Source organism: Delphinapterus leucas, chromosome 12 (genome assembly GCF_059928025.1).
Source record: "Delphinapterus leucas isolate spDelLeu-1000000601 "Yukka" chromosome 12, BTC_Dleu_Yukka2, whole genome shotgun sequence".
NCBI lineage: Eukaryota > Metazoa > Chordata > Mammalia > Artiodactyla > Monodontidae > Delphinapterus > Delphinapterus leucas.
The window spans coordinates 77991017-78013403 of record NC_143140.1 but is presented as its reverse complement, the minus strand read 5'-3'; the positions used below and the strand labels follow the sequence as shown (position 1 = coordinate 78013403).

The 22387-nt window shown below is 36.8% G+C and overlaps 1 protein-coding gene and 1 pseudogene across 1 annotated transcript in view; both read right to left on the bottom strand.

Moving 5' to 3' along the window:
• The window catches only part of ADGB (androglobin), a 193783-nt gene that overhangs the window by 144876 nt on the left and 26520 nt on the right, over positions 1 to 22387 (bottom strand). The gene's annotated exons all lie outside the window — the stretch shown is intronic.
• LOC149747904 (copine-4-like) lies at positions 13 to 15350 on the bottom strand (annotated as a pseudogene).

Below are 22387 nucleotides of genomic sequence, written 5' to 3'. Positions count from 1 at the left end.
GACAGAGGGGGGAGGTGGTTTTCATTCAGATCTCTGAGGTAAAACACTGGATTAATTTCATGATGTAAATTTAATTATCTGATTAGCAATTATGTTAAACATATTTTTCAATACAGTGGATGGACACCTTCCACGTGTTAAGGTTCTAAGGACAGAAATACCCCAGAGATTATTCTGTAAGCAAATTTTGAGCATTAGCCCCTACTTATTAAGGCAGGACATTCATCATAAACACAGAAGAAGCCACGAAGGGGAATATTTATATACAAACCATACCCAACGAAAATCCTTTACATGTATAATAGTGATTGCTTTTTGAAGATCAGTGAAAATATAACTTGGATGTTCCCAAATATAAAAGTGCTATATGATCATCATTTTAAAAGAAAATTAAAAAATACAAGTCAGGTAAATAAGAAAGGCATACTCTCACCTCATTCTAGAAACCACATTGTTAAAAATTATCCATCCTCTCAGATCACTGTACAAGGATATACATCTTTCCTCAAAAACGACATCATTCATCATATTCTCTTTTACAGATTGCTTTTTTCCACTTATCAGTACATTGTTGATAGTTCCCATGCTAATAAGTGTTTAAATACTAATTGAATGATTGCATAATCTTCCATTGTATGATATATTGTCTTTCATTTAACTAAGTTTCTATATTTGGAAATTTGAGGGTTTTGATTTAAAAAATTTTTCACAATTATAAACAAGACTGTGATGGCTATCCTTGTTGCCAAATCTTTGCATACATTACTATTTCCTTAGGATAGATTTTAATAAGGAGACTTACTGAATCAAAATATATGCAGGTTTAAAGTCTGTGACATATTTTGAGTAATTTTCTGCAGAAAAGCTGGACTTACTTTATACTCTCACTGTGAGTATACTGGTGTTTTCCTATCTCTAAACCTCTTTTGCTTTTTCTACATTTTTATGAATTGTGAAATCTAAAAAAGGCATCTTCTTAATTATTCAAGTTTTTAGCTACTTGTGAGGCTGGAAGCCTGCTCTAGACCCCGGGATAAGCAGTGAACAAACCAGACTAAAATCTCTACCCTTATTGAGTTCATACTCTAGCAGTGGAGATACAAAATAAACCGCATAAATTGAGTAAAATAAATGGTATATTATAAAGTGAAAAATGCTAAAGGGAAATATAAAAGAGGAAAGGGGACCTGAAGAGTTAAGTTGCACAATTTTTAATACAGTAGTTAATGGAAAGTGTCTATAATAGGGTTCTATTTAAGTAAATAGTGAAAGAAAATAAAGAATCAAGCTATGTGGATACCTGTGGGAAGAATGTTCCACGAACAAGGAATAGTATGCCAGATGCAAAGAGCATCCTAGCTAATTTGAAGAATAATGAGATCAGTGAGGCTGAAGAGGGGGTTAAAAAGAGATGATTTCAGAGAGGTAACAGGAGGGGCAAAGATAATAAAGGTGATCTAAAAAAGGGAAGCACATGGGTCTTTAGTCTGAGTGAGACAGGAAACCAAAGGAGGGTTTTGAGCAGGGATATAACATGACATAACTGAAATTTTATAATCACTTTTGTTGCTATGGTCAGAAAAGACAAGGGCGACAACTTAGAAGGCATTGAAACAACAGGTGAGAGCTGGCGGTGGTTTGGACCAGGTTGGTAACAGTAGAGGAGGCAAGAAATAGTCCATTGTGTATATTTTAAAGGCAGAACAAGTAGATATTGAGTTGATATTGCCTGAAAGACAGAAGATTATGGGATGGGACAAAACTGAGGTAGGCAATAAAGCAACATTTCACTTTTGAATGAGTTGTGTTTTAGATGTTTATCATACATTCATGGAGATGTTAAATACGTAGTTAGATATAGAATTCTGACGTTTGGAAGAAAGAAATAGACTAAAAGTGAAAATTTGAGAGCCATTAGCATTTCAATGATATCTAAACTCTTAAGATTTGGTGAAATCACCAAGAAAATGATCATACATAAAAAGGCAGTCCCACGGGTGCTATTCAAAATGCCTAACAACTGGGAAGGAATGAGCATTGACTGGTCTAAACAGATGCTGTCCATGATCCTGGATCAGGGTCTTCAAAGCCACCAGCTCCACCAGACATTTATTCTTTACTTTAAGTAGTAGGGTCGGGGATGTAAGGTCCTCAGGGTGGGTCAGGGACCCAGGGCAAGAATCAGAAAAGACTGGGGATCAGGGTTATTGGTGAGGTTATTGTTAAGGCTACTCACGAATCAATATAAAAACATTTCAATATTCTATTCATCAGTACAGCTACATATCTGCCCTAGTACTCCATATTAAAAGAGAAGAAAAAACCCAAAAAACTGAGAAAAACAGTCAGTGAGTGTGGCAGACAGAATAATGGTCCCTCAAATATGTCCATATGTCCATATCTTTATCCCCAGAACCAGTGGATATGTTACCTTCCATGGTAAAAGAGAGTTTGTAGATATCTTTAAGTTAAGTACCTTGAGGTGGGGAGATTATCCCAGATTATCTGGGTGGGTTCAGAGGAATCATAAGCGTCCTCAAAACTGGAAGAAGGAGACAGAAGATGTCTGAGGGAGATGTGACTCCTGAAGACTAGACAGAAAAATGCAGAACTTCTGATTTTGAAGACAGAGGAAGGAGACCACAAGCTGAGGAAGGTGGGCAGCTTCAAGAGGTTGGAAAGGGCAAAGAAATGGATTCTCTCCTTGAACCTCCAGAAAGGAATGCAGCCCTGCTGACACTTGTTAGCTCAGTGAGACCCATTTTGGATTTCTGACCTCCAGAATTGCAAAATAATACACTTGTACTGTTTTAAATAACTGAGTTTGTGGTGTTTTCTTACAGCAGCAATAAGAAACAGTGAGGTAGGAAAAACACAGTAGAGGGTGACGCCCTGGAAGCCAAGTAAAGCGAGTTTTTAAAAAATGAGAGAATGAGCAACAGATCCAAATGCTCCTAACAGATCAAACAAGATGAATTATTAACAAATAAATATTGAACTTAGCAACAAGAAGGTTAAGGTCTCTGAAAATTTCATCTTCTAAGGTCAAGTTTGGGAGGGACTTTCCTGAACACCCTACCTAATATAGCAACCCTCACCTCTGTGCATCTTTTCATCTTTAATAGCACTTGACAATTCTCTCACTAATCATTTATGTGCTTATTGTATGTTTCCAAACATAGGGTTTGTAAGTTCTCCAGTGGCAGGAACACCGGGTTTTTCTTCACTCCCTCTATCTCCACCAACTAGAACAGTGCCTGGACAACATGGGCAATCTATATATTTCTCTGTCATCTACCTATTTACATGAAATAGAAGAATATATGTCTTAATATATTTCTACAATTTCTAATTAGAATTGTTTCAAATTTTTATATTTAGGTAGAGATTGACCAGATGTTCACCAGTCCTGTTTTCCATTTCCTATGTTTCCCATACTCCTTCGCAGGTTGGCTGGTATTTTGTGATGGTGTTTTGGAAAATAGCATGTGGGGAGTGTGTTGTATCCCACCTTTATGCTCCTAAAACATTTCCTGAGATACTTCTTACTCTCTTCCTGCTTGATGTATGGCTCAGTCCTTATGAGAAGACTTTAGAAAATGGTAATACCACAAGATGGAAGGTGCCAAGAATCCTTATGTAGCACATGCAAAGGCACCACTAAACTCCTGATCACACTCTGGTATGAATGAGAAGTATCTTTTGTTGTGTAAGGTCACTGAGATTTGGGGATTGTTTGATACTGAAGCTAGCATTGAGTACTTCCTATTTGCTAATTTGTTATTGCAGCTAGCATTGATTACTGACATTGACTAACATAGAGTGTAATTCTTTTCTTAAGGTTTGGATTTCTTCCTTTATATCTTTAATTATTATAAACATATACATGGTAAATTACATAAAGATCATTTTTCTATTATCAAATTTGTGACACCTGATTCTCTTGTTTGTTGTAACTTCTGCCTATCTTTTCTATATTCTTGTGTTTTAGGACACATTTATAATGAGCTTATCCTTATTAGGATAAGGGTTTTCTTTCCCTCCAATCCCCTTCCTCCAAGACAATCCTGTGTTGAAAGAATGTTCTTTGCATGCAGTATTGAGTTTTCTTCTTTCACAGACCCCAAATGAATAAGCCATCCAGAAACTTACAGGTACTTTAAAATCAGACCTCAAACTAATGTAAGTCTCAGTCCAAGGGTTTCCATTTCTCAAGGGAAAAAATCTTCTTTTTTCAGCCAGACACCAGCCAGAGAAATGCTAGATTTCTTATCAATCTCTCTGTGCTTGGGTGGATTTTTCTCATTCACCTTTTTACCGAGAATTAAACTCGTGAAAAGCCATGCCTTTATCTAATGTGGGAGCAATCCCTTTACTCATTTGGGCTCAAGATCTTGCCTTATATGTGATAAAACAAGAGTCCACTTTCATGAACTGAAAAGGCAATGCAGCAGCTTCACCTCAGAGCCATGCCATTCTGACTTTCAGTTCCGTCCTTATTTCTGGATCCTGAACATTTTTCTTTCTTTATGTAGGTGTTTCTAGGTATTATTGTTATGTTTAAAAATTGTGATCCACCATCTTGCTGGAAAAGAAAGTCTGATAATATATACATCGTAAAGGGGTGGTCCTAAGTAACATGTAAGAGAAGGAAGACTAGAACAGTTTTCAGGGAAAAAGGGCAATTTTTCATAGTATTAATTTTAAAAATCAAAGCATAACTTAGTGTATTATAGTACCTCTGTTTTATTGAGTGTTGGTACAACCTTATAGATAAAAAGAAATTAGTGATTTTGTATCCATCAAAACCATGATAAAATTACCTCATTCAGGAAGCTCAAAAATCTTAAAGGCTGTTTTGTAAAAGGAAGATTTAATTTCTTAAAAAATAAGGGCTCTGTTGAGACTGTTTTGCTTTCCTCTTCATTCTGTCAAGTGTAAGTATATTCTGGTTCCCTCCCTTAAACTGTTAAGCCTTATTACTAATTGGTCTACTTTCCTTGTAACATGTCAAATTTGTTTCCATCTATACTGAAGATCACTTAAAAAGAATCTCATTAGAGGTATCTTACACCAGCTCAGTAGCTCCCCTATTGTGCTACACACACAGTACAAGCAAGAGTCAAATACAGTCCAATGTCAAATATACTGTAAACTTCAAATGACCATGTACAACTGCTGCTTTTGAAGCTCTCAGCACAGTATCTCTTTGAATTTCATTGCCAGAATGTACCTACTGTTCTAGCATAGTCAGGATCCTTTAAAATATTCATATCACATTATTCCTGATTTCATCAATTCTGAAAACAAGATAATCTTTAAACACAAAGGTAACCCAGGACTTTTGAAGATTTAGGAACTGGTAATATTGGGAAATAAATGCTGAACATTTAGAAAATTCAAACATGCAAAGAAATCAAACCAGCCCCTGAAAAAAATCAGGAGTATACAGAGTTACTCTATTTGTATAGCAATATACCCAAGTACTAGTAAATGATTTAATTCATTAAAATTACAAGTTGTATAAAAGATTTTGAAGATAAGTATATTCTCTGCTATATGGCTAAATGCTCTCTTCCACATAGTAGGTCTAAATATGCTATTGAGATAAGTGTCGCTGATGCATTTAGGAGAGGCTAGCAATTTATAAACAAAACATATTTGTGGAAAGTTATTTCAAAAAAATTTAATAAAATCAGTGAGGAATGTTGAAAATATAAAATATGTATATTCCAAATGCCAAATTATATTCCAGAGGAAACTGATGTTTAGAGGGAAGAAAAATTCCAGAAAGCCAGGCAAGGGGCTGATTTCCAGAGTAGAAATATAAAATATAAAGGTACTCCAGGGGAAAAGAGAGGAAGCGTAAAAGAAGCAAATTTATAACAGCGGGCAAAGTCAAACAGAATAGTCTGACATGAAAATGATGCATAATGTAAGCAACAGATACACAGGTGTTAGAATAATTATACATATACACTTTTCATTACTAAAACAAATTGATCATGATTGGAAGCCATTGAAAAATGTAAGTGGGTGGTTACCAAAGGCAGGAGGTGAGGGCTGGGCAAAATGGGTGACAATGGTCAAAAGGTACAAACTTCCAGTTAAAAAATAAATGTCACGAGGATGTAAAATACAGTATAGCGACTGTAGTTAATAATACACTTGTATCTTTGAAAGTTGTTAAAAGAGTAAAGTTGCTAAAATTCACATCACAAAGAAAAAAATGTGCAACTACATACGGTGACAGATGTTAACTAGACTTATTGTGGTGATCGTTCAAAACATATACAAATATCAAATCATAATGTTATATTCCTGAAACAATATGTCAATTATATCTCAGTTAAAAAAAGTCAATGGACTAAACCTGTAGTGGTGGATTGGGGGCTGGAATAGTGTAACCCACAAGCAAGTACTGGGAATTGGAATTGAGCAAGCTTAAAAGTCTATTTTGGAAAAGAAGCTGAATTCACCGTGCAAATGTCAGGAGACCAGAAATAGGCTTTGTGAGTGAGCAAGTGGCTAGAGTATTCATGAACTCCTAGCACTGAACTAAGGCTGGAATAACTCCCCTTATAGTTTATGGTGTCAGAGGCAATATGCCACTTTCCTATGATTCCATGAGGAAATCGGCTGGCCAAATGGGAAAAAAATGGGGATGGGGGTGGCCCTCTACCACCATGGATGTGGTATCAGGGATAGCACTTCCTGCATGGGAGAAAAGCCTCCAACCTCCCCATGTTAAGACTTGAGTGGAAGCAGGGGTGATATAAAAATGTACCCACCAATCAGAAAGGACTTTGTTCTTGTATTGGAACAGAGTGCTAGATGCCTGAGCTGGTTTTTAACCATTTAGTAACTGAATTGTGGATAGGTCCTGGGGTTCTCAAAAAGGAGTCAGAGTTCAATGGGAGAGAAATATTCTTCAGGGAGTTCGGAAAAGCAGCTACTTGCCAACTGATAGGAAGTATTTCAATAATGTAACAACTATCCTGTCCTTTTCACTAGAGCATCCCTACAGGATGTCAGAATGGGTAGGGAGGGAATCATCCTAAAAGCCATCCAAACCTCATGGCAGAAAACAGCATGCATGAGTTTAAAATATGAACTAAAGAACTAACATCACAAAGCAAAAAAAGAAACTTAAAACTGAAAGGACAGTCAGTAAATATAGCAAAAGAAAGAAATCACACCCAAGGAAAGAGAAATAATGTAGCAAACTTAAAAGGTGTTTAAAATGAGTATATTTAGAATAACCAAAAAGATAAAGGAATAAAATTTCTTCTTTGCAATGAGAACAGGAAGATGTCAAACAAAAAAATAAGACCAATATAAAAAAGAGACATTGGAAAATTTTAGTAATGGAAACTTCAAATGTTGAAAGAGTAGACTGAATAAACCTGAAGAGGACTAATGATTTAGAAGGTAGAATTTTAAAAATCAAATGTTCTCATAGATAAAGAGTTAGAAAATGTGAAATACGCAAGTAGATAGATTGAAAAACACTAATGTATGCCTAATAGAAGTCTCAGAAGGATGAAATGGTTAAAATGGTGGTGGTGGTGGTGGGGTGTTTAGGAGAAATATTTGATGATACAACTGCTGAAAATGTTCAGAATTGACGAGACATGACTTCAGATTGGAAAAAGCACATCAACCAATAACAAAACACAAATGGGAGGTCAGGGGGTAGAATTCTGCATCTAGATAGATCAACTGAAATTACAGACCAATGTTGAAGATTAAAATCTAAAGAACTGACAAGCTACCTAAAAATAAAAACCAATCAAATTGACAGCAAATAGCAGACACTATAAAGCAGTGAAGTGATGTCTTCAGAGCTGAGGTAAAATAACTGTCAATCTTGGAATTAAGACCCAATTAAACTCTTATTCAAAAGTGAGGTAGAAACATTTATTTTAAATTAAATAAAAACATTTTGAAAATGTGAGTTTACCATAACAGACTCTTGCCCCCTGCCAAAAAAAAAAAAAAAAATTAATGAAGGATTTATCTCAGGAAAATAGAAATGAACCCAGAATGAAAGTGTGGAATACAAGCTGCAATGGTAAGTAAATGAGTCAATATAACATTTTGGTAAAATTCTAAAAAGTATTTCCTGTAAACAAATAATAACAATAACTTTGTGCTTTTGAAGGTATACAAAATAAAAGATATGGGAAAGAGAGGGAATTCTGATAGACACTAGCGTGCCTGTTTTTTTCTTTAGGAATAATATTAACTGTAGACTTTGTAGGAAAATGTTTAAAGATTAGTGTATTTTTAAAAATTAAGGATTGTCTTAGTCAGTTTGGGCTGCTATAACATCATACCATAGAATGGGTGGTTTATAAACAGTAGAAGTTTATTTTTCACAGTTCTGGAGCCTAGAAGTCTGGCATCAGGTTGCCAGCATGGTCAGGTTCTGATGAGAGCTTTCTTGTGTTTTACAGATGGCTGACTTCCCATTGTGCCCTCACATGGAGGAAAGAGAGATAGGTAGCTCTCTGGCCTCTTCTTATAAGGGCACTAATCCCATTTATGAGGGCTTCACATTACTTCCCAAATGTGAGTAATTCACATTACTCATTACTCTCCAAAGCCCCACCTCCAAATACCATCACATTGGGATAAGGGTTTCAACATATGAATTTTGGGGAATGCAGACATTCAGTCCATTGCAAAGATATTCCAATAAATAAAATATAAAACTTCCAAACTGAGAGAGAAGAGAAAGAGTAGACCTGACATTAAGGAACAACACATTATGATTTGGGTACAAGGGAAATTGGGAATGCAGAATTTTAAGAAGTAGGGTCAAATCAACCAATATGACTGGAGACTAAAACATTTTAGAAAAACACTGTTTCAGAATGAGAAAGGAATCTCACTCAACACACAGTTCACTTATTTTTAACTCACATTTATTGAACACCTGCTCTGTGACAAGCACTGTGCTAGATGATGGGGTTAGATATGTAAATATATATCTATACTCTTGAGCTTGTTTTGGAATGCAAACAGATAAACAGAAAATTTCAATATAATGCGGTATGTGCAGGGATGGAAGTATTCACAGGTGGTGGAGGGGGAATTGTGCCCAATATGAGGCAATTAGGAGAAACTTCCTGCAGTAGATAGCATCTGAGCCGTCTTGAAGGATAACTACAAATGTTCCATATTGAAAAAGGAGAAAGAACATCACTGTGAAAGAACAGCATACAAGACAGTCAGAGGTAAGAAACAGCAGAGTGGGTGCAGAGAATTATGAGCTCTTCAAGTACTGGGTGAGCATGTAGTATAAAGCGAGCGGAAATTAGGCTGGAGAGAAACGCAAGATAGGCAGGCAGTTCCCACTAAGGGTCTTGTTGAGGGGTTTGAAACTTGTTTTGTAGTTATTGCTGACTTTGCTCATTATACTAAGAACACATATTTTATTTTTAGATAAAATATTATTTTTATCTAAATAACATTTATCTAATGTTATTTATGTTTTTAAATAAACATATTATTTAACATTTACTCTTAACAGACAACTGGTTTAACATAGGAAGTTTGAGGAATACTGAAGTTGAAATACAACTCAAAAGTGAGCACAATATAATGATTATGAAAATTTTATTTAAGGTAATCTTCGTAAGATCTGGAAGTTGCATTCTTTTAATTAAAGCTTTTGTATCATGAGTCTCTACGACATCAAAAACCAATTAAAAATATAATATATACTGGCAATTATATCTAATTTGGAATTTTATTTTTAAGGAAAGGATTCTATCCATACTTGCAATATATTATTTGTGGTTATATATCTATAAATACTGCTTTAAAATTTTTCATCTTAATAGTTAGAAATAAAATGTAGAACTTAATAACCTGAGACATACCATGTCCACTTCAGTTGGAGTAACAAGGACTGGATTGATCGTCCCAACTAAGACAACTAAAAACCTGAGCAAAACACATGAAACTGGCTTTAAAGACACAGTCATAAAATGATGAAGGACAGTGATTACCAACATATAGGAAACAAATGAGGTGAACCCTATAATTGCTTCAGCTTATGGCCATGAGAGAGTTTTCCAGCTGCAGTGCAGGGAGAGTTAACCTAGGCATATCTCAGCATATTCCTTAGGTAGAGGAGATGGAGAGGAAAGAAAGTCTAGGGGAGACCAAGGCAGCTAGAGTTTGAAGGACAGAGGACTAGAAAAGAGAGCTTCATAGAGAACTCCTGAAATCTTCAGAGGGTCACCCATTCCCTATAAGTTTTAGGATGTGTTTTTCTATTTCTGTAAAAAATTCATTGAGATTTTGATAAAGATTGCATTGAATCTGTAGACTGCGTTGGGTAGTAATGACATTAAAATGGTCTTGAATCCATGAACATGGGATGTGTTTCCATTTATGTCTTTAATTTCTTTCAGCAATGTTTTGTAGTTTTCACTTTACAAGTCTTTCACCTCCTTGATTAAGTTAGTTCATAAGTATTTTATTTTTCTTGATGCTAATGTAAATGGAATTGTTTTTTTAATTTACTTTTCAGATTGTTCATTGTTTGTGTATAGAAATACAATTGATTTTTTTGTGTGTTGACTTTGTATCCTGCTTTGATGAATTCATTTATTAGTTCTAACAGTTTTTTACAGAATATTTAGATTTTTGGAGTTTCTTTTTCTTTAAAACATGTAAAATACAGTCCATGCATCTGCCATTTTAAAAAGTCTCTCATCCTGTAGCAGATAAAACCAAATATGCTTTGGCTATCAAGGTTCAAGAAATGTTTCAAAATGCTTTACAGTGTAAAGATAATAAGAAATTTAGCAAAATTTCAACAAACCTGTATAAAAAACAGATACAGGTAACACTTTATTTCAAGGTGACATGATGTAATTTAAAGAGTAAGTTATAATTATCTGTGTTTCCTTGTAAAACGTCTTTAACAATACAAGGGCTTAGCAGATCCAGGCCTCAGGGCTACACATGCAAAAAAAATTGTTAGTTAAAAATCACCAAAACGTGCTATTTTTAAGTGTGTACCTGTGTTTTTTTTTTAAGTACAGGATAACAGAAGTATTAAATATCAGCAGGAATAGTATTTGAGGACTCTGTACAAGTGTGTAGAGTTCATGGAGCCAGTGTCCGGGAAGAGTCATACATTTCTGATGAACATTTTGGCTTAATCCCTTTGCCATTGTAATAGCCCACGACTTGGTTTGGGACTTCAGCCAACACGCTCTTTGCCAGGGCAGCTGGAGATGCGTGTTTGAAGTTCCTGAAGGGCACAAACTGGATGATGTCACGAAGGACGGGCTCTCCCTTGGGTGACCTCAGAATCCCGTCGTCTCCGTCCAGCATGCATGTCGCTGAAGTCTGCATTGCCCACTCCCACGATGATGACCGACATGGGGAGGTGGGAGGCGTGGACAACGTCCTCCCGCGTGTCGGCCATGTCTGTGACGACCCCGTCGGTCAGGATCAGCAGGATCCTCCTTGGTGCTGGTCTCCTCTGATGCTGACTTGGCGACCTTCTGCATGATGGGAGCATTGTTGGTGGGGCCCTAGAGCTAGAGTTTGGGAAGGCAGCTCTGGTAGGCTTCCACAACTCCTTGAATCCCTGCACATTCTGGGTTGTCTTCATTAAAGTTGATTGCAAAGTCATGAGACACCCTGTACTCTGGCAGTATCCTGGCACCAAACCCAAAGGCTGGGAACATTTTGTCGCTGTCATAGTCTTGGCAAATCTCTCCCACAGCCACCAAGGCCTTCAGGTACTCATTGGGCTGGCAGGGGTGGATGTAGGGCAGGGAACAGCTGTTCCTGAGGTCCCCATTCGAGGCTGTGGAATCTATAGCTACTGTAAACTGGATGTGGCAGCCACCCATGATGTAGTCCAAGAAAGAATGCATCTTGTGGATCTTGCACTGATTCAAAATCACAATGCCCGAGTTCTTATAATTCTTCTTGGCTTTGTACTTGGGGTTGATGCACTCCTACTGCACCTGTTTTCCTTCCATCACTCCTCTCATCTCCTTGAATGTTGAGGTGAATTCTCCAATGAAGTCATGTCTGCCATGGGAGTCCCAGTCCCATACTATGCATGTCAGTTGGCGGTTGGGATCTCCACTGCATGGAGAATTTACTGATACTTTGAATGATTTCCAGGCTGGGCTTAAGTTATTCATCACAACCTCAGTTTGGTGCACAAGCTGTGGAGTTGCATCATCATTCATTCGAAAAATTTCCAGAAATGGGTCAGACTTACTGAAGAAATCCTGGTCATCCAATTTCCGTGAGTTGAAGGCAAGTTCAATGTAGTCATGATTACCAGATAATTCCTCAGCAATCACCGTGATGGAGGATTTCCCTGCCATGTTCCCGTGCTTCAACAAGCATTTGGACAGCTTTCTCTGGGAAACAATCTGGCCAAGGGTGCACTCCATGCCACCCAGGAAGTCAGCCTCCTTCGGCCCATCGTGGTTGCTGCTGATGTCGTGGACCTCAAAACACAGGTGCTGCACCTCCTCAAAATAAACGTCCACCGTAAAGTTTTGAATACACTGGGTTGATGCAGGTGCGAATCACCTCTGTTCTGTCAACCTCGAACCACTGCCCATGGGACTGCATCTTGAGGATGATACAGGGGTCTGATTTGGAAAGGGCATCTCTGTTGGAAGTGCCTTTGCGTGCCAAATGCAGCTCAACTTTGGTGGCTGTTAAAGATTCCCAGTGTATTGGCAGCTGACTCATAAATGTTGCTCATCTTCTTCATTCTGGCGCAGGGACCCGAGGGCGGACTGGCCTTCAGCCGGCAGGGTCCAACCAGAACGACACAGCGGTGGGCAGGCCCGCGGTCGGCCTAGGGGGTCGTGCTGCCCTCTTCTTGGGTTCCGGGGGCAGCTCAGTGACCGCGGAGGGGAGAGATGCTGCGCGGGGACACGGACCCCAACCCGGGCGGCGAGGGCAGGCCGCTTGGCCCTCAGTCACTTGGGGAGAGAGGTGGGGACGCCGGAGAGAGGGGCGGAGCGGGAGGGAGGAAGCGGGTCGCTACCCGGGCAGCCGGGGACCGCAGCTCCACCGAGAGCTTCCACCGTCTGTCGAAACCCGCACGCCCCGCCGCCCGCGCGCTGCCGGCTCCAATACTTAGATTTTTCTACGTATAAAATCATATCATCTGCAAACAGATACTTTTACTCCTTCCTTCAAAATTTGTATGCCTTTTATCTCTGTTTCTTCCCTAGTTGCTCTGGCTAGATTTCCCAGTACTGTGTTGAATAGAAATAATAAAAGCGAGCATTCTTGTTTTGTTTCTAATCTTAGAACAAATACTTTGTCTTTCACCATTGAGTATGATATTCTCTGTGGTTTTTTGTTTTGTTTTTTTTTTTTGCGGTACACGGGCCTCTCACTGTTGTGGCCTCTCCCGTTGCGGAGCACAGGCTCCGGACACGCAGGCTCAGCAGCCATGGCTCATGGGCCCAGCCGCTCCACGGCATGTGGGATTTTCCCGGACCGGGGCACGAACCCGTGTCCCCTGCATCGGCAGGCGGACTCTCAACCACTGTGCCACCAGGGAAGCCCCTCTGTGGGTTTTTCATATATGGCTTTATTATGTTGAGGTAGTTTCCTTCTATCCCTGTTTGTTGAGTATTTTTTTATCGTCAAAGGATGTTAAATTTTGTCAAAATCTTTTTCTGTATCAATTGAGATAATTATGTGGTTTTTTTCCTTTATTCTGTTTATATGGTGTATTACATTTATTGATTTTTATGGATTGAGCCATCCTTGCTTTCCAGGAATAAATCCCATTTGGCCATAGTGTATAATTGTTTTACTATGTAGCTGAATTTTGTTTGATACGATTTTGTTGATGATTTTGCATCAGTGTTTTTAAGAGATATTGATCTGTAGTTTTCTTTTCTTGTAGTGATTTTATCTGGCTTTAGAATCAGGGTAATGCTGGCCTCATACAGTGAGTTAGAAAGTATTCCCTCCTCTTCAATTTTTTGTAAAAGTTTGAGAACTATTGGTATTAGCTCTTTAAATGTTTGATAGAATTCACCAGTGCAGCCGTCAGGTACAGAGATTTTTTTGTTGTTGAAAGATAGTTGATTACTGATTCAGTTTCCTTAATAGCTATAGCCTATTCAGATTTTCTATTTCTTCGTGACTTAGTCTAGTAAGTTTTGTGTTTCTAGAAATTTGTCCACTTCATCTAAATTATCTAATTTGTTGGCATACACTTGTTCATAGACCTCTTATAATTCTTTTTATTTGTGTAGAATTGGTCATAATGTCCCCATTTTCATTTCTGATTTTAAGTCTTCTCTCGCTTGTTTCTTAGTCCATGTAGCTAAAGGTTTATCAATTTTGTTGACCTTTTCAAAGAACCAACTTTTGAGTTTTTTATTTTATCTATCATTTTTCTATTCTCCATTATGTTTATCTTGGCTGTAATCTTTATTATTTCTTTTTTTCTGCTAGCTTTGGCTTTTCAAGCTGATAAAAATAAGATTAGTCCTGGCCCTATGTAAGTCTTCCAATTCTTTTGGGTACTTTTTTCTTTGGTCTTATAAATCTCATGCACAGAGATTTAAAAAAATGATTGAAATACCTTAAATGAAAACTAAAATGTCTGACAAAAAATACATAAGAAGGGCTTTAGTGGTAAATTAGAGATTGAGTAAGATTAGTGAACTTAAAGAGACAGCAATAGAAGTGATCCAAAATGAAACACACACACGCACAAAAATTGAAAATGAGCAAGGTATCAGTGAACTCTGGGAACACTTTTAACAGTCTAATAATTATTGTTCTTATTAAAGGAAGGATGGGAGACAGGAAAAAATATTTGAAGAAGCTATGATTAAAATTTTTAAAAATTTGATGCGAACTATAAACCCACAAATTCAAGAATCAATTAACCTTAAACTCAAGAAACATAAAGAAAATCATGCCAAGGTACAACATAAGCAAATGGCTCAAAATTAGTGGTAATAAAAGAAACCTTAAGAGCCAGAGGGGAAAAAAAGACATATTACATGCAGAGGGACAAAGAAAAGGAAACCAGCAAATTTCTCATTTAAAAACAATGTAAGTGAATAGGCAACATCTTTAAAAGACTGAAAGAAAAAAAAATCTGCCAAGTTAGAATTCTACACCTAGTGAAAATATTCTTTTAAGTGAAAGTGATATAAACACTAATTTTTCTGACAAAAAAAAACTAAAAGCATTCATCAGCAGAAAAATTCACCACAATAAAAAATAAAAGAAGGCCTTTAAGCAGAAGAAAAATGATACTAGATAGAAATATGGATCTATACAAAGAAAAAAGAAAATGAGTAGTAGTGACTACAGGGCTAAATATACAAGTTATTCTACTATTTAAATACTTTTGTAATGAAATTAACTATTTACACAAATAATGCAGTATAAGGTTTATAACATATATAAAAGTGAAATGTATGAAAACAAAACTTAAAGTTTAGAGGCGAACGCATATATTATTAAAATGTTTTTTGTATATTAAATGTGACTTGATTGATATAATATCAAAAGAAGGTAGAGGATGATAAGTTAAAAATGTGTACTATAAACAGGAAAGAGTTTATAGTGACCACCAAAAGAAGCCAACAAAGGAGATAAATAGAAATTTTAAAATTATCCAAAATATTGTGGAAGAAAAAAAAAGGGACACAAAGGATAGAGCAAAGAGAAAACAAATAGCAAGATAACAGATTTCAATTTAGCAATATTAGTAATCACATTAAATGTGAGTAGTCTAAATACCCAAATTAAAAGGGACAGATTGTAAGATTAGATAAAAAGCAAATCCAACTATATGCTATCTATAAGAAATACTTTATACATATAAACAAATAATAAAAAGATGTAAAAATGTTTATCATGTTAACATTAACAAAAAAAATGTTTTGAAAAATAGATTCTAGAACAAACAATATTATCAGGGCTTAAAAATTTTAATTTCATAATGATAAAAAAGAAAATCCATTGAGATGAAATAACAATTCTAAACTTTTGTTAATACATGAACCAAAAACAGATAGACCTATAAGAATCAATAGGTAAATTCATAAATATAATAGAAGATAGAAATATCATTCATAATATCTGATAGAACAAGCTGGCCAAAAATAAGTCAGCTTGTAGAATCAATCAGGGCTGTAGAAGATATAAAATATAGAATACTGTCCATCAAAATTGGTTTAATTGACATTTACAGAACACTTCATCACAACAGATGAACATTCTGTTTTTTTTCTTTTAACATCTTTATTGGAGTATAAGTGCTTTACAATGTTGTTTTAGGTTGTGCTGTATAACAAAGTGAATCAGCTATACATATACATATATCCCCATATCCCCTCCCTATTGTGTCTCCCTCCCACCCTCCATATCCCAACCTTCTAGGTGGTCACAAAGCACCAAGCTGATCTCGTGCTATGCAGCTGCTTCCCACTAGCTATCTATTTTATATTTGGTAGTGTATATATGTCAATGCCACTCTCTCACTTCGCCCCAGCTTACCCATCCCACTTCCCGTGTCCACAAGTCCATTCTCTACATCTGCGTCTTTATTCCTGTGCTCTCTACGTTTTTCAGAACTTTTTTTTTTAGATTCCATACATATGTATTAGCATACAGTATTTGTTTTTCTCTTTCTGACTTACTTCACTCTGTATGACAGATTCAAGGTCCATCCACCTCACTACAAATAACTCAATTTTGTTTCTCTTTATGGCTGAGTAATATTCCTCTGTAGATATGTGCCACATCTTCTTTATCCATTCATCTGTCAATGGACACTTAGGTTGCTTCCATGTCCTGACTATTGTAAATAGTGCTGCAATGAACATTGAGGTACATGACTCTTTTTGAATTATGGTATATGCCCAGTAGTGGGATTGCTGGGTCATATGGTAGTTCTATTTTTAGTTTTTTAAGGAACCTCCATACTGTTCTCCATAGTGGCTGTATCAATTTACATTCCCACCAACAGGGCAAGAGGGTTCCCTTTTCTCCACACCCTCTCCAGAATTTATTGCTGGTAGATTTTTTGATGATGGCCATTCTTACTGGTGTGAGGTGATACATCATAGTAGTTTTGATTTGCATTTTGATTTGCATCAAATGATTGCATTTGATTTGCAATCATTCTCTAATGATTAGTGATGTTGAGTATCCTTTCATGTGTTTGTTGGCAATCTGTATATCTTCTTTGGAGAAATATCTATTTAGGTCTTCTGCCCATTTTTGGATTGGGTTGTTTGTTTTTTTGATATTGAGCTGCATGAGCTGTTTATATACTTTGTAATTAATTCTGTGTCATTTGCTTCATTGACAAATATTTTCTACCATTCTGAGGGATGTATTTTGTCTTGTTTATGGTTTCCTTTGCTGTGCAAAAGATTTTAAGTTTCATTAGGTCCCATTTGTTTATTTTAGTTTTTATTTCCATTTCGCTAGGAGGTGGGTCAAAAAGGATCTTGCTGTGATAGAGTGTTCTGCCTAGGCTTTCCTCTAAGAGTTTTATAGTGACTGGCTTTACATTTAGCTCTTTAATCCATTTTGAGTTAATTTTTGCGTATGGTGTTAGGAAGTGTTCTAATATCATTCTTTTACATGTAGCTGTCCAGTCTTCCCAGCACCAATTATTGAAGAGGCTTTCTTTCTCCATTGTATATTCTTGCTTCCTTTATCAAAGGTGACCATATGCACGTGGGTTTATCTCTGTGCTCTCTACCCTGTTCCATTGATCTATATTTCTGTTTTTCTGCCAGTACCATACTGTCTTGATTACTGTAGCTTTGTAGTATAGTCTGAAGTTAGGGAGTCTGATTCCTCCAACTCCGTTTTTCTTTCTCAAGATTGCTTTGACTATTCGCAGTCTTTTGTATTTCCATAAAAATTGTGAAATTTTTTGTTCTGGTTCTGTGAAAAATGCATTGGTAGTTTGATAGGGATTGCATTGAATCTGTAGATTGCTCTGGGTAGTAAAGTCATTTTCACAACATTGATTCTTCCAATCCAAGAATATGGTATATCTCTCCATCTGTTTGTATCAGCTTTAATTACTTTCATCAGTGTCTAATAGTTTTCTGCATACAGGTCTTTTGTCTTCTTAGGTAGGTTTATTCCTAGGTATTTTATCCTTTTTGTTGCAGTGGTAACTGGGAGTGTATCCTTAATTTCTGTTTCAGATTTTTCATCATTAGTGTATAGGAATGCCAGAGATTTCTGTGCATTAATTTTGTATCCTGCTACTTTACCAAATACATTGATTAGCTCTAGTAGTTTTCTGGTAGCATCTTTAGGATTCTCTATGTATAATATCATATCATCTGCAAACAGTGACAGCTTTACTTCTTCTTTTCCAATTTGGATTCCTTTTATTTCTTTTTCTTCTCTGATAGCTGTGGCTAAAACTTCCAAAACTGTGTTGAGTAATAGTGGTGAGAGTGGGCAACCTTGTCTTGTTCCTGATCTTAGTGGAAATGGTTTCAGTTTATCACCATTGAGAATGATGTTGGCTGTGAGTTTGTCATATATGGCCTTTATTATGTTGAGGTAAGTTCCCGCTATGCCTAATTTCTGGAGGGTTTTTATCATAAATGGGTGTTGAATTTTGTCGAAAGCTTTTTCTGCATCTATTGAGGTTATCATATGGTTTTTATCCTTCCATTTGTTAATATGGTGTATCACATTGATTTGTTTATATTGAAGAATCCTTGCATTCCTGGGATAAACCCCAGTTGATCATGGTGTATGATCCTTTTAATTTCCTGTTGGATTTTGTTTGCTACTATTTTGTTGTAGATTTTTGCATCTATGTTCGTCAGTGATACTGGCATGTGGTTTTCTTTTTTTGTGACATCTTTGTCTGGTTTTGGTATCAGGGTAATGGTGGCCTTGTAGAATGAATTTTGGAGTGTCCTCCCTCTGCTATATTTTGGAAGACTTTGAGAAGGATAAGTGTTAACTCTTCTCTAAATGTGTGATAGAGTTCACCTGTGAAGCCATCTGGTCCTGGGCTTCTGTCTGTTGGAAGATTTTTAATCAGAGTTTCAATTTCAGTGCTTGTAATTGGTCTGTTTATACTTTCTATTTCTTCCTGGTTCAGTCTCAGAAGGTTGTGCATTTCTAAGAATTTGTCCATTTCTTCCAGGTTGTCCATTGTATTGGCTTATAGTTGCTTGTAGTAATCTCTCATGATTCTTTGTATTTCTGCAGTGTCAGTTATTACTTCTCTGTTTTCATTTCTAATTCTGCTGATTTGTCTTCTCCCTTTTCTTCTTGATGAGTCTGGCTAATGGTTTATCAATTGTGTTTATCTTCTCAAAGAACAAGCTTTTAGTTTTATTGATCTTTGCTATCATTTCCTTCATTTCATTTTCATTTATTTCTGATCTTATCTTTATGATTTCTTTCATTCTGCTAACTTTGGGGGTTTTTTTGTTCTTCTTTCTCTAATTGCTTTAGGTATAAGGTTAGGTTGTTTATTTGAGATGTTTCTTGTTGCTTGAGGTAGGACTGAATTGCTATAAACTTCCCTCTTAGAACTGCTTTTGCTGCGTCCCACAGGTTTTGGGTCTCCGTGTTTTCATTGTCATTTGTTTCTAGGTATTTTCTGATTTCCTCTTTGATTTCTTCAGTGATCTCTTGCTTATTTAGTAGTGTATTGTTTAACGTCCATGTGTTTGTATTTTTCACAGATTTTTTTTCCTGTAATTGATACCTAGCCTTATAGCGTTGTGGTCAGAAAAGATACTTGATACGATTTCAATTTTCTTAAGTTTACCAAGACTTGACTTGTGACCCAAAATATGATCTATCCTGGAGAATGTTCCATGAGCACTTGAGAAGAAACTGTATTCCATTGTTTTTGGATGGAATGTCCTATAAATATCAATTAAGTCTATCTAGTTTAATGTGTCATTTAAAGCTTGTGTTTTCTTATTTATTGGTGAAAGTGGGGTGTTAAAGCCCCCTACTGGGATTGTGTTGCTGTCGATTTCCCCTTTTATGGCTGTTAGCATTTGCCTTATGTATTGAGGTGCTCCTATGTTGGGTGCATAAATATTTACAATGGTTATATCTTCTCCTTGCATTGATCCCTTGATCATTAGGTAGTGTCCTTCTTTGTCTCTTGTAATTGTCTTTATTTTAAAGTCTATTTTGTCTGATATGAGAATTGCTACTCCAGCTTTCTTTTGGTTTCCATTTGCATGGAATATCTTTTTCCATCCCCTCACTTTCAGTCTGTATGTGTCCCTAGGTCTGAAGTGGGTCTCTTGTAGGCAGCATATATACTGGTCTTGTTTTTGTATCCATTCAGCCAGTCTATGTCTTTTGGTTGGAGCATTTAATCCATTTACATTTAAGGTAATTATTGATATGTATGTTCCTAGTACCATTTTCTTAATTGTTTTGGGTTTGTTATTGTAGGTCTTTTCCTTCTCTTGTCTTTCTTGCCTAGAGAAGTTCCTTTAGCATTTGTTGTAAAGCTGGTTTGGTGGTGCTGAACTGTCTCAGCTTTTGCTTGTCTGTAAAGGTTTTAATTTCTCCATCAAATCTGAATGAGATCCTTGCTGGGTAGAGTAATTTTGGTTGTAGGTTTTTCTCCTTCATCACTTTAAATATGTCCTGCCAGTCCCTTGTGGCTTGCAGAGTTTCTGCTGAAACATCAGATGTTAACCTTATGGGATTCCCTTGTATGTTATTTGTTGCTTTTCCCCTGCTGCTTTTAATATTTTTTCTTTGTATTTAATTTTCGATAGTTTGATTTATATATGTCTTGGTGTGTTTCTCCTTGGATTTATCCTGTATGGGACTCTCTGCACTTCCTAGACTTGATTGACTATTTCCTTTCCCATATTATGAAAGTTTTCAATTCTAATCTCTTCAAATGTTTTCTCTGTCCCTTTCTTTTTCTCTTCTTCTTTTGGGACCCCTATAATTAGAATGTTGATGCGTTTAATGTTGTCCCAGACATCTCTGAGACTGTCCTCAATTCTTTTCATTCTTTTTTCTTTATTCTGCTCTGCTGTAGTTATTTTCACTATTTTATGTTCCAGGTCAGGTATCCATTCTTCTGCCTCTATTATTCTGCTATTGATTCCTTTTAGAGAATTTTTAAATTTCATTTATTGTTTTGTTCATCATTATTTGTTTGCTCTTCAGTTCTTCTAGGTCCTTGTTAAATGTTTCTTGTATTTTCTCCATTCTATTTCCAAGATTTTGAATCATCTTTACTATAATTACTCTGTATTCTTTTTCAGGTACACTGCCTATTTCCTCTTCATTTGTTTGGTCTGGTGGGTTTTTACCTTGCTCCTTCATCTGCTGCATATTTCTCTGTCTTCTCATTTTGCTTTACTTACTGTGTTTGGGGTCTCCTTTTCGCAGGCTAGTTCCCATTGTATTTGGTGTCTGCCCCCTGTGGGTAAGGTTGGTTCAGTGGGTTGTGCAGGCTTCCTGGTGGAGGGCACTGGTTCCCGTGTTCTGGTTGATGAAGCTGGATCTTGTCTTTCTGGTGGGCAGGACCACGTCTGGTGGTGTGTTTGGGGTTGTCTGTGAACTTATTATGATTTTCGGCAGCCTCTCTGCTCATGGGTGGTGTTGTGTTCCTGTGTTACTAGTTTTTTGTAGGAATGGGGTGTCCAGCACTGTAGCTTGCTGGTCATTAAGTGGAGCTGGGTCTTAGCGTTGAGACGGAGATCTATGGGAGAGTTCTCCCCAATTGTTATTACATGGGGCTGGGAGGTCTCTGGTGGTCCAGTGTCCTGAACTCGGCTCTCCCACCTCAGAGGCTAAGGCCTGACACCCAGCCGGAGCACCAAGACCCTGTCAGCCACATGGCTTACATGTAAATGTGTTAAACAAATTCTCCAATCCAAAGGTACAGGGTGGCTGGCCTTCTGCATCTGCTTGGTTCTTTTGCCAGATGTTGTCTTCTGAGCCTGGTCGATATGGAGAGCCTGCTTTGGATCCAGGTCTAGCTGCATTCCCTAGTGCCTAGAAGAAGCAGTCGTTTCCCCCATCCTCCCCTATCCCTGCCACAACTTGTGACGATGCCGGAGCACCTGAGGCTCTGCCCCTCATGCTCCAGATGAACATTCTTTTCAAGAACATACATTTTATTTGCCAAGTCATACTATAATCTGAGACATCAAACAAGTCTCAATAAATTTGAAAGAATTCAAGTCATACAAGATATGTTATCTGAACAATGGAAATTACACTACAAATCTCTAACCAAAACACCTGGAGAATTTGAAGATATTTGGAATCTAGATAAAATATTTGATTAACCAATGTGTCAAAGAAGAAATAAAAAAAGTTATAAACGTATCTGAGTTGAATAAAA